Source organism: Bubalus bubalis, chromosome 11 (genome assembly GCF_019923935.1).
Source record: "Bubalus bubalis isolate 160015118507 breed Murrah chromosome 11, NDDB_SH_1, whole genome shotgun sequence".
Taxonomy (NCBI): Eukaryota; Metazoa; Chordata; class Mammalia; order Artiodactyla; family Bovidae; genus Bubalus; species Bubalus bubalis.
Genome location: NC_059167.1, coordinates 27,635,858 through 27,655,955, shown reverse-complemented (window position 1 = coordinate 27,655,955; position 20,098 = coordinate 27,635,858). Strand labels below are relative to the sequence as shown.

Sequence of the window (20,098 nt, the reverse complement as noted above, 5' to 3'; positions counted from 1 at the left end):
TTCATCTGAAATTCAAATTGAAGTAGGTGCCCTGTATTTTTATTTCCTAAATCCAACAACCCTAAAATAATACTAACGTTAATTAAGAATCTCTACCAGTTACAACTCGAAACAGGCACTGTAACGCGCTGGGGAAGAGGGTGAAAGCGGGAGATGCTAGGCAAGGCCTAGGACCCGACAGCAGCTTGCTTTGAGGGACTGGCTGCTCTCTTATTTTTCAGTTCTTTGGTTTCTTGCTGATTGCTGTTAACTTCGGTATAAAGAAATAAATTTTGAAGTCTTGACCAAATGTGAAAGAGAAAACTAAAAAGTTTCTAAGTACACAGCCCATCTAGCAAAAGAAGTGTTTAGGCATATGTTCATCAGTTTTTGATTAAACAACTTATTTCATTTTAACCTGCAATATTAAAATACAACTACTAGCATTTTAAATAATTTATTAAATTACTGCAGGAAAACTCAATATCCTCAATCTCTTTCTCTCCATAGAAACTACTAACTTTACACCATGATTTTGGTTGACACCTTGCTATTGTTATTGCTTAAGGAAAATAACTAGCCTAGCATAAAAGAATCGAATGTGGAAGCACCTAGTAACTACTAAATATCTCCCAGGATTAATAATGAACAAAACAGAAGGTAAGGATAGTACAGTTGAGTACTGCTTTAAAAAAAAATACCTATTTAACTTAAAGGAATATTAAAAAGTACTTTTTAACGGTTTAAAGGAATACTTTTTATTTCCTTTGGTTATATATTTGTTAGCACTATTAATATTTAAGGCTTGTGGAAACCAGGCATGTAATGTGATCAGGGGCACTTCCACTGCAGTATAACAAGGTAACTTAAATTATCTTCCCTGTGCTTTAAAATAATACTTTCTAGATGATTAAGTGTCATCTTTCTTTGATAAAAGCAAGTGAACTAATTAACATCAGAAAGGTTTCTCCTCCTTTCATCTGTTAAACTGTAATTTCAAATACTTATGCAATACTAGCTGTAAATACAAAAAATGACATTCTAACTATAAAATAAATTTTCTTGGGATTATATCTAAGAAGTAAGTTTTCTAACAAAAAAGAGCTACATGGATGATGTTAAGCACAGAACATTCAAGCAAAATTCAAAATGCCATTATTCCTCTAGCACTCCTCTAGCAAAATTTCTATCAAGACCTCATGCAAGTAACAATTTCAATAATATCCCTGAGTTTTTTCATCCAGTTCTTCATTTATCATTCCATAATCTATCATGTATTAAAAAGAAACAAATGATTTAATCAAGTATTTATAAGCAGAGGCAGGACCCAGGAAACTCAATGTTGAAGCTAGGTCATCATGCATTATTCTCATAGTAGTCTGTGGTAGCCCAAAAGATATATCTAAATAGATACACTAAAACCAAATTTCGAAAGAAAATTTCACAGTAGTTCATCAACATCTGCCATGGATGCCATTTTTAAAAATAATCACATCCAAAATAAAAATGTAAACTGAAATAAAACTTACTTTAAATCTATAAATCAGACATTTGAACAGAGAAGACTGATTTCCAAACATACTAGAATTTGTATTAAACATTCAAACTCTAAGACATAAAATTCTAACAAAATTTGCTTAGGTACACCTTGCTATGCTATATAATTTTTGTAACATAAAAGTAATAACATATACATGAATAGTGTCAAGTTACTTTTGGTAACACCAAATTTAAGAATTCTTAGGGATCCCAATTATAAAGAACCTTCCAAACCTGACTCTCAGCCCCTTTTAATTACAGATAAATAAAAATAAAGGGGGAAATCCCAAAGCATTTGTAATTATGCTCAAGGAAATTGCAGAAGATAAACTATCTTTTTAACTCATGCTCTGATTAGGAAACAAATGGCAACATTTTAAACTTTCAATTAGCACTTAATTTAATTCACTGGCAATCCCTTCAATCAATGTTTTGAAGACAAACTATGTCTTTTAATTATAATAAATTTCCTGTAGTCTCCACTTCAGACTAGGTACAAATTTTCTGTTTAAACCTCACTGTCCACATGAATGGACAAAGCTGTTTAAAACTTATCTAACTCATGGAATCATTAAAATCTCTTATTCTAACATAAAAACAAGTCCTTAGCACTAATTCTAAAGAGGAGAAATTTAATTAAATCAGTATAACAACTTCTTAGATTACAGGTGTCATTTTATTCTCTAATATATTAAATATGTAAATGTCAATGAAATTAGAAGTTTCAGACAAGCATTTCCACAAGTTATCATTCCAGACATGCTCATTAGAATATGATTCCTTGAACCAAAACCACCTCCACGCAGGTCACAAGCACAGGTCTTAGCAACACAGTAAGGACTAAAATACTGTGACACGTAGGTGTGTCAAGCTACTCCAGTAAGGCTGTTCACATTTTTATCATAAAATCATCTTGTGGACAAAGCTCTATACCTTTCAGAACACATTCAGAAACCATAACCAAGACAGAGAGCATTGTTTCCATGTGACTAAGAAATATGCCCGTGAGACAGTTGTGCAGTTTGTTTTACAAGATCCAGAAATCTAAAAGAGGATTTAAAAGATTTCTAAAGTCAACGACTATAACCTAATTATTGTTACCCCTTCACCATCATATTTTAAATCTGTATTAAGAGGGCTTTCTAGGACATAGCAACTATTCTATTAAAACTGATTTCTGAAATGAGGCAGAAAGAACATTTTAAAATGATAAAAAAAATTAAAAAGAAGGTTAGCAATCAGTTGAAGAAAGAGAGCAACAAATAACAAAACAAACAACAAAAGGAAGCTTAAAAACTTATGTTGCCCAATCAGAGTTTTTAAATCCACAGCCAAACTCAAAAGATTAGAGTAATAGAAATCTTAGGCATTTTCCTAACTCACAAGGATACCAACATTTTTACTTACATCAATATTTCCTTAATCAAGTTTTCCTTTCAAAATCTACTAGGTACACACACTATTCAGATTACACAGACTGGGGGGAAAAAAAAACAACCTGTTTTCACTGATGTTATTACTACTGCTGGTGGTGGTGGCAGTAGTTGATAACTGTTATGATCAACAGATATAACTGGATTTTTCTGAAAATAATTTGACCCCTTTAGACGATCGGTTTCTAGAAGGATCAGAGCACTGACAGCTGTATAGGAAGAAAGGAATCTGTCCATGAGAGATCAAGGACAGACAATCAACAGAACTTGAATACAGATCAAATACAAGTACCAGGTGCAGTTCTGAGGAATAACATCAACACTTAGCTACAAGGAGACAAAGGGGATAAAGTGTGGGAAGGACAGGCCGTTGTTTTTTGCTCCCCTCTCTCTGACCTATGCCCATCAGAAGACCGCAAAGACCAGTGGCAGGAAAAGAGACCGGGAGGGTAGCGGGGTACAAGGGAAAGAGGAAGACATCTGAGCTGAACCCCTCCATGTACACTTACATAAAGTTCAAAATCTTGGAAAACTAACTGGAAGAGAGGATTTAAACCCACAAAATTGGTGCTCTTACTCAGTATCACACCCGTCGTATTAAAATGGGAAACCTGTATGACAGGGTGGCAGTGAGCAGTGGGCTCCCCTACAGTGAGACTGGCTGGGCTACTGCTCACCACAGCCATCCCTTCATCCCCCCAGGAACGCTCCTTTTATGGGTGCCTTTGGATCTTTTCTCTTAGGCTTATCTAATTCTCTAGAGAAGAAGCATACACCTCTAGAACAGTGGCATAAAGGATCTGGGAGCTGAGTGGGGAAGAGGGTTAAGGATCTTTTCACTCAATACACTTCCCTGCTTTCAGAAAGGTACTGCTGCTCGGAACCAATGTCCCTGAGTTCGGATTCCCTCCAGTTTAGCCTCTCCAGAGAGTAATCCTCAGTCTTCTGCTGCGGGTTGGGAGGAGCAGTCATCTGGCTGCCTGGTTTGGGAGAAGCAGTTCCAGCTCTATCTTACACAGACTGTCCACCAAGTCTGTTTTCACCCCAAGCACCCTTACTTTGAAAAGTACCTTTCTGCACCTTCTGGAGTTAATGCAGTGGGAGCTGGCAATTTCCAAGCTATTGTTGCTATGGACCTGAATCAGCTTTCTCTAATCAGCCTTGGTAGTGATCACCAGGTCATTTGCTTTATGGTTTCCAAAATGTTGATTCTGAGATCTCTCCGTTTCACTTTTTTCCTGTGGGTTTTATTTCCTTTCAGTAATTTCAAAGTGGTTTCAGAGATAAAGGAAGTAGACATATGTGTTCCGTTTAGTCACTCAGTCCTGTCCGACTCTTTGCGACCCCATTAATTGCAGCACACCAGGCCTCCCTGTCCATCACCAACTCCCAGAGTTCATTCAAACTCACGTCCATCGAGTCGGTGATGCCATCCAGCCATCTCATCCTCTGTTGTCCCCTTCTCCTCCTGCCCCCAATCCCTCCCCAGCATCAGAGTCTTTTCCAATGAGTCAACTCTTCACATGAGGTGGCCAAAGTACTGGAGTTTCAGCTTTAGCATCAGTCCTTCCAAAGAACAACCAGGACTGATCTCCTTTAGAATGGACTGGTTGGATCTCCTTGCAATCCAAGGGACTCTCAAGAGTCTTCTCCAACACCACAGTTCAAAAGCATCAATTCTTTGGTGCTCAGCTTTCTTCACAATCCAACTTTCACATCCATACATGACTACTGGAAAAACCATAGCCTTGACTAGACAGACCTTTGTTGGCAAAGTAATGTCTCTGCTTTTCAATATGCTATCTAGGTTGGCCATAACTTTCCTTCCAAGGAGTAAGCGTCTTCAAATTTCATGGCTGCAATCACCATTTGCAGTGATTTTGGAGCCCCCCAAAATAAAGTCTGACACTGTTTCCACTGTTTGCCCATCTATTTCCCATGAAGTGATGGGACTGGATGCCATGATCTTCGTTTTCTGAATGTTGAGTTTTAAGCCAACTTTTTCACTCTCCTCTTTCACTTTCATCAAGAGGCTTTTGAGTTCCTCTTCACTTTCTGCCATAAGGGTGGTGTCATCTGCATATCTGAGGTTATTGATATTTCTTCTGGCAATCTTGATTCCAGCTTGTGCTTCTTCCAGACCAGCGTTTCTCATGATGTACTCTGCATATGTGCATATGCTCAATTCCTGCTATTTACTCAAAAGTTAGCCATCATTTCCTACAAAACTATTTCTTCCATTAATAACTTCTGCAAATTCAAGCAATTTAATTTTCTTAGGCTAATACATCAATCCTCCATTAGTGGGAAAGAATCCAGTAGAAGGTCAAGAAAATTAAATGGCACCTGCTCTGACCTCAGCCAAAGAAAAGTGAGAGACCCCCACATCAAGTTTTCTTTCTCAGAATTAGCACCAATCGCAGTAAAAGGTCTTAGTGTGAAGCAGAACAGGAAGCAAAGCACATTCTGGGTCTTGGAATATTAAATACAGAAGTCAATGAATGCCTTAAAGTCATCAATTTCACCCAAGGAACAAGTACACACATCTCAAAAGAGAGATGATCACTAAATCTCAAGGTGGAGCAAAGCTTAATCCTCAGCAGGAAGTTCCCGTCTGTTTTCTGTCACCTTTTCTAGTATGATTTCTGTTTCCAAGGCCCTAGGATGTCCTTAACTCCATTATTTCCAATTGTGCAATTCTCAGTAGATTTCAAATTCACTCGAGTCAAAACCAATCACATCCTCCACTTCCCCATAAAAGAGAATTCTCCTTTCACCTTCCTTATTCTAACTCTTAAAAATTTTCTTTAACTCTTCCTCTTCGTTATCTGCTTTATGCAACTTATCAAGAAGTCATTTTAGTTATTCCTTCATAATGTCTCTTGGAGTTAATGGTGGTGTTACTTCTAATAGTGGAAATTTGCACGCAGCTTAAATGTCTTCCAAATGGGAAAACAGCTAAGCTGTTCTATAAAACAATGGTATATCAACAAGATGGAGTATGAGGCAGACATTAGAATGATGCTTTAAAAAGACATTTAACTACATGAAAGCATGTTTGCATCATAATTCTAAAGAAAAATTTTAATAGAAATTATACATATAGTAAGATTAGAAAAAAATTTAACAAGGGAAAACATGAAAGGAAACAGGAAATCTTCCTTAGTGACAGCAATGTTCTAGATTTGGGGTTATGGTTACATGATATATAGAATCGTTAAATTCACTGAACATTCACTGCCTAAGCTCTATTCTTAAAATTATATTCCATATATCTTAAGATTTTTTTTTTTACTTAAGGCAAAAATCTCATTTTAAAAAAACTGATAGGAGGAAACTGGCCAAAATGTGGGCAATGATTGAATTTAAATAATGAAACTATAGATCATTTTTCCCTCTGGTTTCTGAACTTTCTTTGATGAGCACAGAAAAAAATAGAGAAGATGGGGAGTTTCTTTACATATTCTTCTCCAGTTCCTCTTCCTTTGCCACCATTGGACAGGACTGGGATAACAGTCCTCTGCCACTGGCCATCGTGGGTTGAATCAGCCCACTGAAAAGCTACACAAAGGAGCTGGCTCTCTTTGTGGGGTAGGAGAAAGAAAAATAAGAATATCATTTACATTTCACCTCCTATTCAAAAACCTTAGCAACTTCCTGCTTGCTATCCATGAGATTAAGCCTACTCTCCTCTACTTAGCCTGCCAAAACCTCTGTAATCTAGAGCCATCCCTGCAGCTCCATCTCATTTCCCACAAATTCCAACCATGAACCCTCCACTCCCATTAGGCTTCTATTTCAAGACTAGACTTTGCTCAAAGAGGCAACTTTTTACCTGCTGACACGCTGACAATAATGTCAAATTTATTCTCTCTAGAGTCTATTATCCCCACACAAACCATTACAGGGAAATATTTCCCACAGAGAGACAACTATATTGCACCGTCTCCAAAATTGGAAATGTAGCAGTGAATCCAAAAGTGAAGATTGTTGATATTAAATCTTGGAATCCAAAAATAGAGGTGTAAACACTGCAATAGTCATGGTGCTTGCTGTGTATAAATACAGAGCAGGCTGTCTTGCTGTTGGCAGTCGAGCGCTCACACCCCACACTCAGGCTCGCCCTGTGACACCAGGTTTTCAGTGCGTTTCATTATGCACGGACTGCAGGTCCGAACATCCCAGAAAGGTACTCAAACTGCTAAATTAAGTGATTCCAGTAAGAATCACAGTGCCCAAGTTGATAAAACAATAACAACACGGGGCTTTTTTGAGAACACATATGGTCTTTTAACATCTGCTTTCAACGCTTTACTTTCAAAATCAGCCAGTGCTAAAGGAATAATTAAACCTCTTGAATTTTGAATTAAAAAAACACACAAAACACTGGTGGCTCCTAATGGGGCATTTCTGGCTACTGAGTATGTGTTCTTACATAAAATTACTGAAGATAAACAGGAAACTGCCCAAACTGTCACTGCCCCTTACTCTGTGTCTGTGTGTAATTCTCTGGTCTCTGTGACCCCTCATTAGGAAAATAAAAGCCCTGAGCTAGAGGGTGAGCAGCAAAGACAAAAACACACCTGACCTACCTCTGACCAGAGATGAGCATCACTCTTTACCAGATACTACTCTTCATAATAGGCTGAGTAAGATACGCCACTCCAGCCAGCCAGCCCCCCTTCACCAGCCTCACAGAGGCATGCTCAGAGCGGGAGGCAAAAGCGTGGGTGTAAGTTCCTCAGAAAAAAAACAAGAGAGGGTTCTAGGGGCACTGTCTACCAACCCTTTTAGCTTCCATTTAAAATGTGCTCTTAAAGACCACTGCCTTCCAATTATTTTATCCTTCAAATTACTACACTTGCTTTCCAGAATAGGGCATAAGAGACACCCCACTTTGTTCCTGACGATACAAAACTCCATTTTCTAGCACCTTACCTACTGTCTAAATTTTTCTAACTTCTCAGAGAAAAATCCAAAAGTCCCACAAAAGAAAGAGGCTGGGGTTATTCCAGAATGTTCTACCCTATTCTCATAAAAGGCTTAACTTCTTCAGGAAGGGAAAATCCACAGTATGCCCGTGTAAGCACCTGCCCAGCCCCCCACTCTGTTTGTAACCTACATTCTGGAGGGCCAGGAAATATCATACTCTCCAAAATACCTTGCTTGTCCATTTTATGAAAAAATAAACTTGCTCTCCAACTCACCAGATAGTTATGCCCAGTCCTATTTCTACTCAGAAACATCCTCTCTTCTCTGTGTCACCCCTGCCCTCCTCTCCTGGCACTGCTCTTCCCTGAATTCTGCCTCAGGCTCTGGTCTTTCCTGTTGTTCCTCCTCCAAGACAGGATAACCCCCACTACTTCTCTATTCATTACTGTAACTGCATAGAATAGCGTCCCTTATTTTCCCCTCACTTTTCAGAGGCAACTTTCTCTGCAGAAGTCACTAGATAGCGCATTTCTTATTTTCATTTACAGATCAAGCTTGGTTTTTACTATTGGTCAGAGGCCAGCTACCTCCTGGAAAGGACCTGCTCATTGTTTTCCTGCCAAATTCTTGCCTCAAGCATCTCTCAGAATTCCGCATGGAAGACACTCATTTTCTCCACTTTTTCCTGCTAATAATGCACCGCTATGGTGTAACCGGCTTTTCCCTTAGAGAATCAACTAATAAATCCCTCTCTCTCTCATTTCTGTCCTTCTTCAGTAAAAAGAAGACCGAACCATAGAAACTAACATCAACTGAATTGCTATGCTAGAGGTAAGGACCCACTTAAATATACGACCGGCAATATTTTCCAATCATTTTGTCATCCATTTTCTTGGCAGGTTTTTCCAGAAGTATTGCTTATACAACTAACCATATTTTCAGTTTCTAGGTTAAATTACAAGGTGGGATAAAAGAGAAATCAAAACTTGAATGCAGTACTGTAACTTATCCTGCAAACTCTGCTGCCAGCCTGGGGGCAAGGAGGGAGGAAAAAGAAAAGGAATATTCTCATCTCAGTTGAAATCATAGTATTGGATAGTTCAGCGCTAGACAAGTCACAGCTGTCAAACCATTTTAAGTGTATTGAAAACTCTCAACAATCTGTGAAGCAGTTAAGCCAGAGGGACTACAGCTTGTAAATGAAGCAAATAGCAATCATGAGTAGCTCACTGCTTCCTGAGTAAAAACCTGCTCCTTAGAATGTTTAAATTAAACTAAACCCATTAAAATCCCTATCAGATATGTTAAGAGACAATGTTTGCAGAAGAGAAGTGGTAAATTATTAATACAGTGTGGATATTACTATGCAAGTAATATCAGAAAAAAATGGTTATATAGGTGAACTAAGGACAGCACATACATATGTATATACTTTGTTGGCCAAAAAGTTTGTTCAGGTTTTTCCTATCACGTTATGGAAACATTCAAGCAAACTTTTTGGACAACCTAATATAATTATATACACATGGGCACTTGCAGATTTACAGGGCCATACCCTATCCCAAAAAACAGACTTGAAAATAAGATATCCCAGAGAGAATTAAAGTTTAAAAATCAATAGTCAAAGATGTGAAAAGCCACCTTACACAAAAAGAGCTTTCATGCTAGCAAGACTTCATTGTGACCAAAAAACTGATTAATCCATTCAAAGAAAAAAGTAAGTCTAACAGAGGTGGCAAAGGTAGTACCATAAATGATAACAATAATCACATCACAATAACTTTACAAAGTTATAGTAACAATCTTAGGATGAAGATTCACCTAAGATCACACAGCTAAGTAAGTGGCCCAGGTTATTCCATCCGTATCACTGACCCAGTAAGGACCACAAATAGGCAGGCTGTACAATCCTAAGTAATCGTAAATACTTACAAGGATTAGGGCCCAACATAAAGATGAAAGGACATTTAAATATCTAACTTCCTAGCTCTAAATCCAAGCTAACCAAGCAATTTAAGGATCCCTTAGTTGCGGATATGGCCCTCTTGTTTCTAATGAGGAGAGAGGGGGAGGCAGGGAGCACATGAACTTAGGGGATATGACCATCTCAAGGACTGTGGTCTGGGTGGAACAGAGGAGAGTTCTGAACTACAAAGCTTTCCTCCTGACCCCCTCCTCACTCCCAATGACCATGTACTCTTGCCTACTGGGAGGCAGTGGTCGGGCAGGGAAAAAAAATTAATTTGAGAATAACAAAGGCAACGTAGTTATTATACAGGGTAGTGAGGTTTGGGGTTGGGGGTGGAGAGGGAGTGAAAAGGAAGCTGTTCCTTAAGCAAAAATGAACATTTAACCCCAGAGCTTATTATTTGGTAAAATAACAAGCAAGGAAAAGGTTCCAGGGAAAGCATCAAAGCCTTATTACTTATGTAGAGGGGGTCAAGGAAAATGACACAGTACTGAGGCAAGAGTCCAAGTTTAGAGATTTTAGTCTCCATTTCTATTAGAAAGACTGATCCCAGGAGAGTATTATAGCACAGCAGTCAAGAGGATGAACTCTGTAGCCAGACTGGGTTCAATTCTCAGTCCTGACAGGTACCCAAATGAGTAGCTTTGGGAAGGTTTCTTAACCTCTCTCTACTTCCTTTACATAATCTATAAAATAATACATAATAATAATATAACATATAATACAACAGGGTTGTTGTGAAGACTTAACTGACTCACACAGTATTTGCAGCAGATAATTACGCTGCTAACACTGGAAGTTGTGCAGGTGCTGGTCATCTTTCATTAGTACACACCTTTATGAAGAACCACTAAGGATTAAGTAATTCAAACACAATTCTTAATTGTGAAACCATTATAAAAACCAACAAAAGCTGACACAAGAGAAAACAAAAAACCTGAATAGTCACATATGTATTTTAAAAATTGAAGGGGTGGGGGAAGGATGGATTAGGAGTTTGGGACTGGCAGATGCAAACTTATATAGAATGGATAAGCAACAAGGGCCTACTGTATAGCACAGGGAGCTATATTTAATAACCTATGATAAACCATCATGGAAAAGAATATGAAAATAATGTGTGTATATATATATTCATAATTGATGTATATATAGAGAGATACATATAATTGCTATACAGTAGAAATTAGCAAAGCATTATAAATCAACTATACTTCAATACAGTAAATTTTTTTAAACAATGAATTCACTGCCAGAAACCTTCCCATGGAGAAAACTCCAGGCCCAGATGGTTTCATTGGTGAAATCATTCTAACAATTTCATCTTCATCTTTAGTTACTGCCATAAATAGGAAGACCCTGCTCCCCCCTAATCTCATCCTATATTTTAGGGAGCAGCACCTAGCAGAGCACTGCACATGTAAAAATTGAGCTTAAACCATTCTGGAGTCAGACTGTCTCAAAACTTCATCAAAAACTACAGATCTTCTCCCATAAAAACAGGCAAAACACACAAAATTCTGTGCTCAACATCCAGAGGTCCACTGACCCCCACAAAAATATTCGATGGACACACAAACATGCTAAACAACATTATTAAATGAGCATTAACAGATGCAGCACAGAGTGATAGTTTAATAACAGGACAGAGTGCCTGCCAGTTTCTCTACCCTCTGATACATTACAAACGGTAACAATCTACTCCTAACCTTGAGCAGTGATTTCTTCCTGATCTCATTCTAAAAATATCTTTTGGCAATCTTCATTATCATAACCTTACAGTCTTTACAAAATAACAAAAAATTCTTTTTTAAAAAATGTTTAATTGTGGTAAAAGTCCACAATGTATATTATATTACACATAATATAAAACATACTATTTTAACCATATTTAACACTTCAGTGGTACTGAGTACATTCACAATGTTGCACAACTCTCACCATCATCCATCTCTGGAGTTTTTCACATTCCTCAACTGAAACTCTAACCCCAGTAAACACTAACTCCCCATCCCCCTTCCCCACTCCCACCCCACCCTCAGGCCCCCTGGATTCTACTTTCTGACTCTATGAATTTGACTATTCTAGGTACCTCGTGATAAGTGGTGTCGACAATTATTTGTCTGCACCTACTGTATATTCATGGAGAAGGAAACGGCAACCCACTCCAGTATTCTTGCCTGGGGAATTCCATGCACAGAGCAGCCTGGAGGGCTACAGTCCATGGGGTCGCAAAGAGTCAGACATGACTTAGTGACTAAATCACCACCACTGTATATTCAAAGTACCAATGAATTATTTACCTTCTAATTTACTAGGTCCTATCTTTTAGACTTATCCTATCCTTAAAAATTTCCCAGTAAATTCATCACTTCCTAAATGCCTTTCCCAGATGTTACTCAATTCTCCTCCATTATTTATACTTCTAATCATGTACGCAAACCCACCTCCTCTATCCCACCACACCCAATGGCTCACACCTACATACAGATCTAATCTCCTCTGGATCTAAAGAGTCACCTCCAAGACAAATCCAGCCAGAGTGTAGAGCTAAAGTCCTTATCAGATGCAGGAAAATGAAAAATGGAAATTTCATGCTCCCTCCGGTAGTTATCATTCCCAAAGCTACTTTTAGATGGCTGTTATTTTATGAAAAGAAATCTTCCATCCTTCAGCCTAGAGAGGATGCAGTGAAGTTAACAAAGCACCCATAAGAGTCTGTGTCGGGAGACTCTCAGATCTTTAAATTGCGGACTTCGTATTATTCCACAAAACCGTTTTAGCCTATTAAGAGGCTAACCAGAGCGCTGATTTCCAGTTAAATCATAAAACATATAAAAGATAAAAACAGGGACTTCTTAAAAAAAAAAAAAAAAACAGGGACTTCTCTGGTGGTCCAGAGTTAAGAATCCACCTGCCAGGGCAGGGGACACGGTTCAATCCCTGGTCCAAGGAGATACTACATGCTGCAGAGCAACTAAGCCCACGCGCCACAACTACTGAGCCAGTGCTCTAAAGCCCAGGAGTCACAACTAGGAGCCCACCTGCTGCAACTGAAGGCCGTGCAACCTAGAGTCCATGCTCTCCAACAAGAGAGGCTTCCACAATGCGATGCCCAGGCACCACAAGAGTAGTCCCTGCGGGTCGCAACTAGAGAAAGCCCACCCGCAGCACCGAAGACCCAGTACAGCCAAAGAAAAGATAAAACACGTAGATAACTAAGTGACAGGGCGTAATTTGAGAGTGGGAAAAACAAACCGAATGCGTGGACAAGAAACAATATAAAGGACTTAAGGCAAGATTTCAGTAGAAAATGTTGTATTTTATCTTAAAATTACATTCACTTTGGCAAACCATATATTCTATAATTTGAGACACATATTTAACCAAAATGAGGCAGGAGTGGAGCAGACTCAAATCAAGAAAAGCCAAGATATAGAGAGAAAATATGAAAATAATAATAATAAACGACCTATGCGATAAAACATCCCTCACTCAGGAAAGAAGGGATAGGATTTTCACTCTAATGAGGATAGTACACCCAAGATTCCACTACTGTGTGTGCAATCATTATCCACAGCCATCACTTCAACTTCCTGACACTTCACATACAACCCACTAGCTCCCCCTGAACCACTGCCGCGAAGCACAATGATGCTCTGCTATCACCTGGGGTCCCCAGCATTGTTCTTTTTCTCCCCTGCCCTACGCTCATGCTGATAATTACGAATAACCATCTCTAACCTTCCCATCAAGGACTCCTATAACCTCAAAGGTAATATATCTAAACTCAACTCAGCTTCCATCCAAAACCTGCTGCTAATCCTGCTGTACTTTTCTCAAATAGTAGCTCCATAGACTACCTGTTTTACAGAGCTATCTGAGACTCCTTTCTCTCTCTCTAAACATCAATGTAAACGCTAAGTGGCTTCGGTTTTACCTCCTAATGAGGGTGGTGGGCACCTGCACTGGGGCTTCACTGCAGCACACGGACTTCTATTGTGGAGAATAGGTTCTACAGCACACGGGCTCGGTCGTTGCAGCAGCGGGTGGGCTTCTATAGTTGCAGCACACAGGCTCGCTAGTCGCAGTGCATGGGCTTAGCTGCCCTGCAGCATGCGAGATCTCAGTTCCCCAACCATGGATCAAACCCGTGTCTTCAGCATTGGAAGGCGGATTATTAACCACTGGACCATTTTGAGTTTTAAATGCCATCCTTTCCTTCCTTTCTTGATGAAAGTGAAAGAGGAGAGTGAAAAAGTTGGCTTAAAGCTCAAAATTCAGAAAACTAAGATCATGGCATCCGGTCCCATCACTTCATGGCAAATAGATGGGGAAACAGTGGAAACACTGACAGACTATTTTTGGGGGCTCCAAAATCACTGCAGATGGTGACTGTAGCCTTGAAATTAAAAGACGCTTGCTCGTTGGAAGAAAAGTTATGACCAACCTATACAGCACATTAAAAAGTATTACTTTGTCAACAAAGGTCCGTCTAGTTAAGGCTATGGTTTTTCCAGTAGTTATGTATGGATGTGAGAGCTGGACTATAAAGAAAGCTGAGTGCTGAAGAATTGATGCTTTTGAACTGTGCTGTTGGAGAAGACTCTTAAAGAGTCCCTTGGACTGCAAGGAGATCAAACCAGTCCATCCTAAAGGAAATCAGTCCTGAATATTCATTGGAAGGACTGATGTTGAAGCTGAAACTCCAATACTTTGGCCACCTGATGCAAAGAACTGACTCATCTGAAAAGACCATGATGTTGGGAAAGATTGAAGACGGGAGGAGAAGAGGACAACAGAGGATGAGATGGCTGGACGGATCACCGACTCAATGGACATGAGTTTTACTAAACTCCGGGAATTGGTGATAGACAGGGAGGCCTGGCGTGCTGCAGTCCATGGGGTTGCAAAGAGTCAGAGACGACTGAGCAACTAAACTGAACTTTCCTCCCCTTCTCTACTTCCACCCTGTCCTTGGTTCAGGACCTCTAAAACTTCTCTAATACAACAAGCCCCTAATCAATTCTTCTCTGCCTTCTCTCCAATCTACCTGGCCCATTGCCACTACAATAAAAAACTGACCGTATCACTCCCCTGTTCATAATTTTTCAATGGTGACCTACTGTCTGTAGATAAACCAGAGGTTCTTTCAGGTCCTTCTGGTCCACACCTACATCTTCAACTGCCACCATTCGCCTCTTCTCACTCCCCACCTCCCACTCACACAATGCTACAACAACACAGTACTGCTTGTGTTCCTCCGACTGTATCACGTGGTTTGGGAATGCCTTTGTATCATGTAATTCTCTTTTTCATTTCAACATTATTTCAACCACTGGAAAGCCACGTGTTTCACTGTGTTTAATAGTCAGGCTTTCCTCACTTTGTAAAGCCATTCCTGACCTTCCTACCTTCCCCCTTTCTCTCTGCTTCTTTGTTGCCTTCTACAAACTTCTATTAATACGTGGATGACATATTATTTGCTCACATGGGTGCCCTTTCTACCAGACTTTGACAGAGCAGGGCCCTGTCTTTTTTTTAATCATCAAAATGTAAAGGTGTGGCTCTAAATCACTCAACAAATATTACCTGGGGCTAATTAAAACAATGCCTTCACCCACAAGATTTCCTCTCATATTTGAACTATTTCCCAGAGATGGTTTTGAAAAGGAAGATGTGTGAATATAAAGAGTATAAAAGACTGAGTTTAAGTCTGAATAAAAAAATTAACCCAAGATTACTTATTGTTCAGTGGGCAAGTCATGTCCGACCCTTTGAGAGAGCTAGAAATGCTAAGAAATTTCTCAAATGGATGCATGGCAACAGAACCAGAAAAAAAAAAAAAACAAAAAAAAAAACATGAGCATAAATGTAAAAACACTGCCTTAAGGACAGAAGCCTGACACTAAGGAACTCACAGTCCTGGTTCTCGTTTTCCCATCAGATATGACCCCATGAGAAAGAAACAGATGGAAGAAACCACTGACAGAACAGAAGCAACTACTTTGGACAATATTCCGTAAACTTTAAGGATGGCAGGACCCATTCTAAATTTCTTAAAATGTGGTGTTAGTTTTTGAAGCTGGACGGACATGAGAGACCACCACCAGCTCCCTTCATTTACAAGGGGAGAAATGGGCTTAGAGGAGCTTAGCCAAGTCTCACAGTAGTTAAGTGGAAGACAAGAAATGAGGACAGTGGCTTCTACTTTATCTGGGGCTATTCCATTACCCACACCACCCGAAGGTGAGTTACATGCTACATTGTTTTATTTTGTTTACACATAAAGAGTCATTTTCCTTTCTTAATTCTAACAGTCTGTAGATGGTATCTAGACTTTATTTAAATGTCAGAAATGGGTTCCCCAACTCCTAGATTACTTGCATCTGCCACTCTTTTCTTACCCTAACAGGAACAGCAGCTCTCAGAACAGTCCCATCAGGGTTTGGGAATAATGCTGACAACAGAACATGCTATCTTAAGTCATCAGTCATACTCGTTTGTAAAACCTGGCTATCAACTTCACTGATATTTCATTAAAAGTACCACCATTTCTCTCATTAATCCTACTGAAGCAATTTCATTTTACAATAATAAGAAAGAGGAACAGGTGGGGACAGTGACTATTCAACAGGCAGGACTGGAATTAGAGAATCTGAGGACCAGAGGCAGTGGGATATAACACATCTAGCCAATAGAGCAAACAGGAACTCTGAGCTCCTCCAATGATTATAAAGTCAAGTCCCTAATAATGAAACCATCCAAGTATAGCACAGTATTACTGACTAAACGCTTGCCATGTGTTAGGGACTATCGTTGTTGTTCAGTCAGTAAGTCATGTTCGACTCTTTGCGACCCCATGGACTGCAGCCCACCAGGCTCCTCTGTCCATGGGATTTCCCAGGCAAGAATAATGGAGTGGGTTGCCATGTCCTTCTCCAGGGATCTTTCCAATCCAGGGATGAAACCCCATCTCCTAGAGTGGACGCAGATCCTTTACCACTGAGCCTCTGGGGAAGCCCTTTAGGGATTATACCAAGAGCTTCACATTGTCATCTCCAATGCTCACAAAATAACCAAAAGGCAGGTATAATACAGATGACAAAAATAAGGAGTAACAGCACAAGGATTTCTACATACAAGGGGCTCACAGGTGGCAAAATGGAAGGGAATAGAGGATAAGGAGGGACTTAGTTCCAACCCTTCTTAAATCCCTAAATCCCTGTTTACTAGATTGTATGTGTATCTGAGGTGGTGAGAACCTTGATGTACAAACAAAGCATAACAATTTTCCTTAGTGGACTATTTATGGAGCAGGGAGGGAGGGACTGTAGCCACTCTTCCCTTCATCCTACCCACCTCTTGGCACCTCATGTAAACCGAGGATGTTAGAGATGGAGGGCTTAGTCCAAGGAGCAAGAAAGTATGCCAAGAGATGGCATTTGAACCCAAGTTTGTGTGGTTTCAAAGCCCTTTCTCTTTCTACTCTACCATACTACTTCCTTCTCTGTAAATCCCAGACTATCTAAGAATCATGTAAAATTAGTAGCAATTTCACAAATCACAAGATGTGAAAAATAAATTACACCTCCAAGAACCCTAAACTATCATCTAGAAAGTCAATTATCTAATGTCCTAGAATAGCAGGCATGCTACAGATGCAATACTGCCTAAAACAGGACTTAAGTACATTTTAAGGTATATATTCAGAAGCAAATTACAGGAGTCATTTTTTTTGTTGAGGTTTGAGAGTTGTGGCCGGTGCGGGGGAGGTGGGGGGTGGGGGGTGGGGAGAGGCACGGATGGATGGTAAAAGAGAAGAGAATAGGGTCTCTCCTTTGAGACTCAAGCTGCTTTAGGACCAAGATGATTCACAGGAATGGATTAATTTTTGAATTATGCCACATACTGGGTTTAAAACTGGATATAACCCAATAAATCCAATATCTTCATCGTAATTTGACAGCATGAAATGCCCATATTTTAAGAGGGAATACGCTTTCATTCACTCATTCGACAATCTCCAGGTAGGCCTGGACTAGGATATTACAGAGGTCACGGGGATGTTCCTGACATAGTTCCTGCTTAGGAGTACTCAGCAGTCCCCAGTCTTTATGGCTAGGGACCAGTTTCACAGAAAACTGTTTTTCCATGGACTAGAGGGCGGGGTGGGGAGTGTTTCAAGATGATTCAATTACATTACATTTATTGTGCACTTTATTTCTAATCTAATGCTGCCACTGATCTGACAGGAGGTACCAGTCTGTGGCCCAGAGGCCAGGGACCCCTAGAAGTACTTATAATCTAAATAGAAAAATCAAATAAAGGTTTGAAAGGATTAAAGAGCAGCCAATGAACAAATTCTAAAGGCTGGGTTGTCAAGAAGTGGTAGAACTGAAGAAAGGAGAAAACACTGGACTTTTCAGGAACCAGTGGTAGCACTTTAAGCCAGCTCTTGAAAGCAAGGGGGTGGGGGGACCAGAATTAGAGGCAGGGGGCCAGGGAATTCACAAAGGTCCAGGAAGAGGGGACAAGACAGGCTATTAGGAAACAAATCCACAAATATATAGATGTTCTCAAACAAGGGCAAACTGATATGCATACAAAGATATTCATGCGGTTATAGTTAAATACATTATGGCACATCCACACAATGAAATGCAGCTATAAAAATGAATGAGGATATGGCAAAACCAATACAATATTGTAAAGTTAAAAAATAAAATTAAAAAAAAATTTGTTTTAATAAAAAAAAATGAATGAGGCAGGTTTGTATGTACTGATGTACTTATGTAAGCAAAGAAAGCAAGATACAGAGAGTGTGTATAGTATGCTACCATTTGTGTGTTTACAAAAGATAATAGGCTTAGATATGCTTCAATATTCACAGACTCTCCATGGAAAGATGCAGAAGAACATTATAAACAGTGGATAACTCTGTTGGCTGAGAACACAGGTAGGTTAAAACCAAGGGACTATGCTCTGAAGAAGCAGGTGGACTAAAGAAAATCCTAGGTATCAGGGTAAGAGGGCTGGAGAACAGGTAAACTCTAGAGCCAAGGTTTCTCACCAGTGGCATTACTGACAGCTGAGGCCAGATAATTCTTTGTTACAGGGGCTGTCCTGTGCATTTTAGGAGGTTTAACAGCATTCTTGGCCTCTACCCCTTAGATGCTGGTAGCACCCCCCTCCCAACCCTGATTGCAGCTCCCCAAAATGTCTCCAATGTCAAGGTGCCCTGGCAGGGAAAATCACCCCTGGTTGAGAACCACAGCTCAAGAGCCACAATGTAAACATGTAAACAGTTAATGTACAAAACACTGTTTTACATTCCTGTAAATTAATAAATGCAATAGACACTCCAATATGACTCTGAGGACTATATTGGACACTGTTTTGAAATGACCTTCATATATGTGTGATAGTCTCTCAAGTTGTGATAATTCAGGTCCCTTCCCAAATCAGAAAACTATTCATTTTTAACCAAAACTACTCCATCACAGATGTCTCTTTTCTGCATTTGTGCTACAAGTTACACAAAAAGACTAAGTACATTTTCAGCAGTAAACAGAGCCAGATCCCCAGTGGGCTTCCCAATGCTGCACTGACCTCCTTAGATCTCTTCAGCAGAATTTCAGGAGTTAGTAGACCAGTGCCACCACCTCCAAATAGCTTGTGCTCTAGACCCAAGATCTTCTAGGAGGCCAAGAAAGGCAACCCTCTCACAAAAATCTAACAGCAGACTGTATTTTGGCTCAGCTTTTGAAAAACTAATATAATTATTGATACAATAAGAACATAATTTCTTATATTATACTAATAATGTTTCTTCTCATAACTCTTAACGACCACACAAAGTACAAGAAGCTGTTCAAAAATAATGAAAGACATCACTCCTGACTGTAAGATTATAAAGTGAATGATTAGTTTATAAAGCCAAGAGAGGCTTTATCTAGGTTCTACATATCACAATTTCATTAAGTTTAAAGCCATTTCTAATATACCACAATGAATGGGGGGTGGGGTGGGGAAATCAAGGCATCCAACAGGCTTGTATATTTTTCGAACACAGATCTAAAACTTTTGTTGATTCTCCTGTGTCTTTTCTTTTCCCAATGCCAGAAATCCAGTAACGCTCTGGCAATCTTGGTTTCGTATTGTGAAGTCAATGATTCCGCCAATACTGTTGTAGGTGAAAAGTTCTGGATTTCATTCTCATGAAATCATGCTCTTCAAATTCTAG

General features: G+C 39.5%; 1 protein-coding gene across 3 annotated transcripts in view; it reads right to left on the bottom strand.

Annotated features, from left to right (window-relative positions):
• The window catches only part of PPP2R5E (protein phosphatase 2 regulatory subunit B'epsilon), a 160,198-nt gene that overhangs the window by 54,429 nt on the left and 85,671 nt on the right, over positions 1-20,098 (bottom strand). The window lies entirely within an intron of this gene.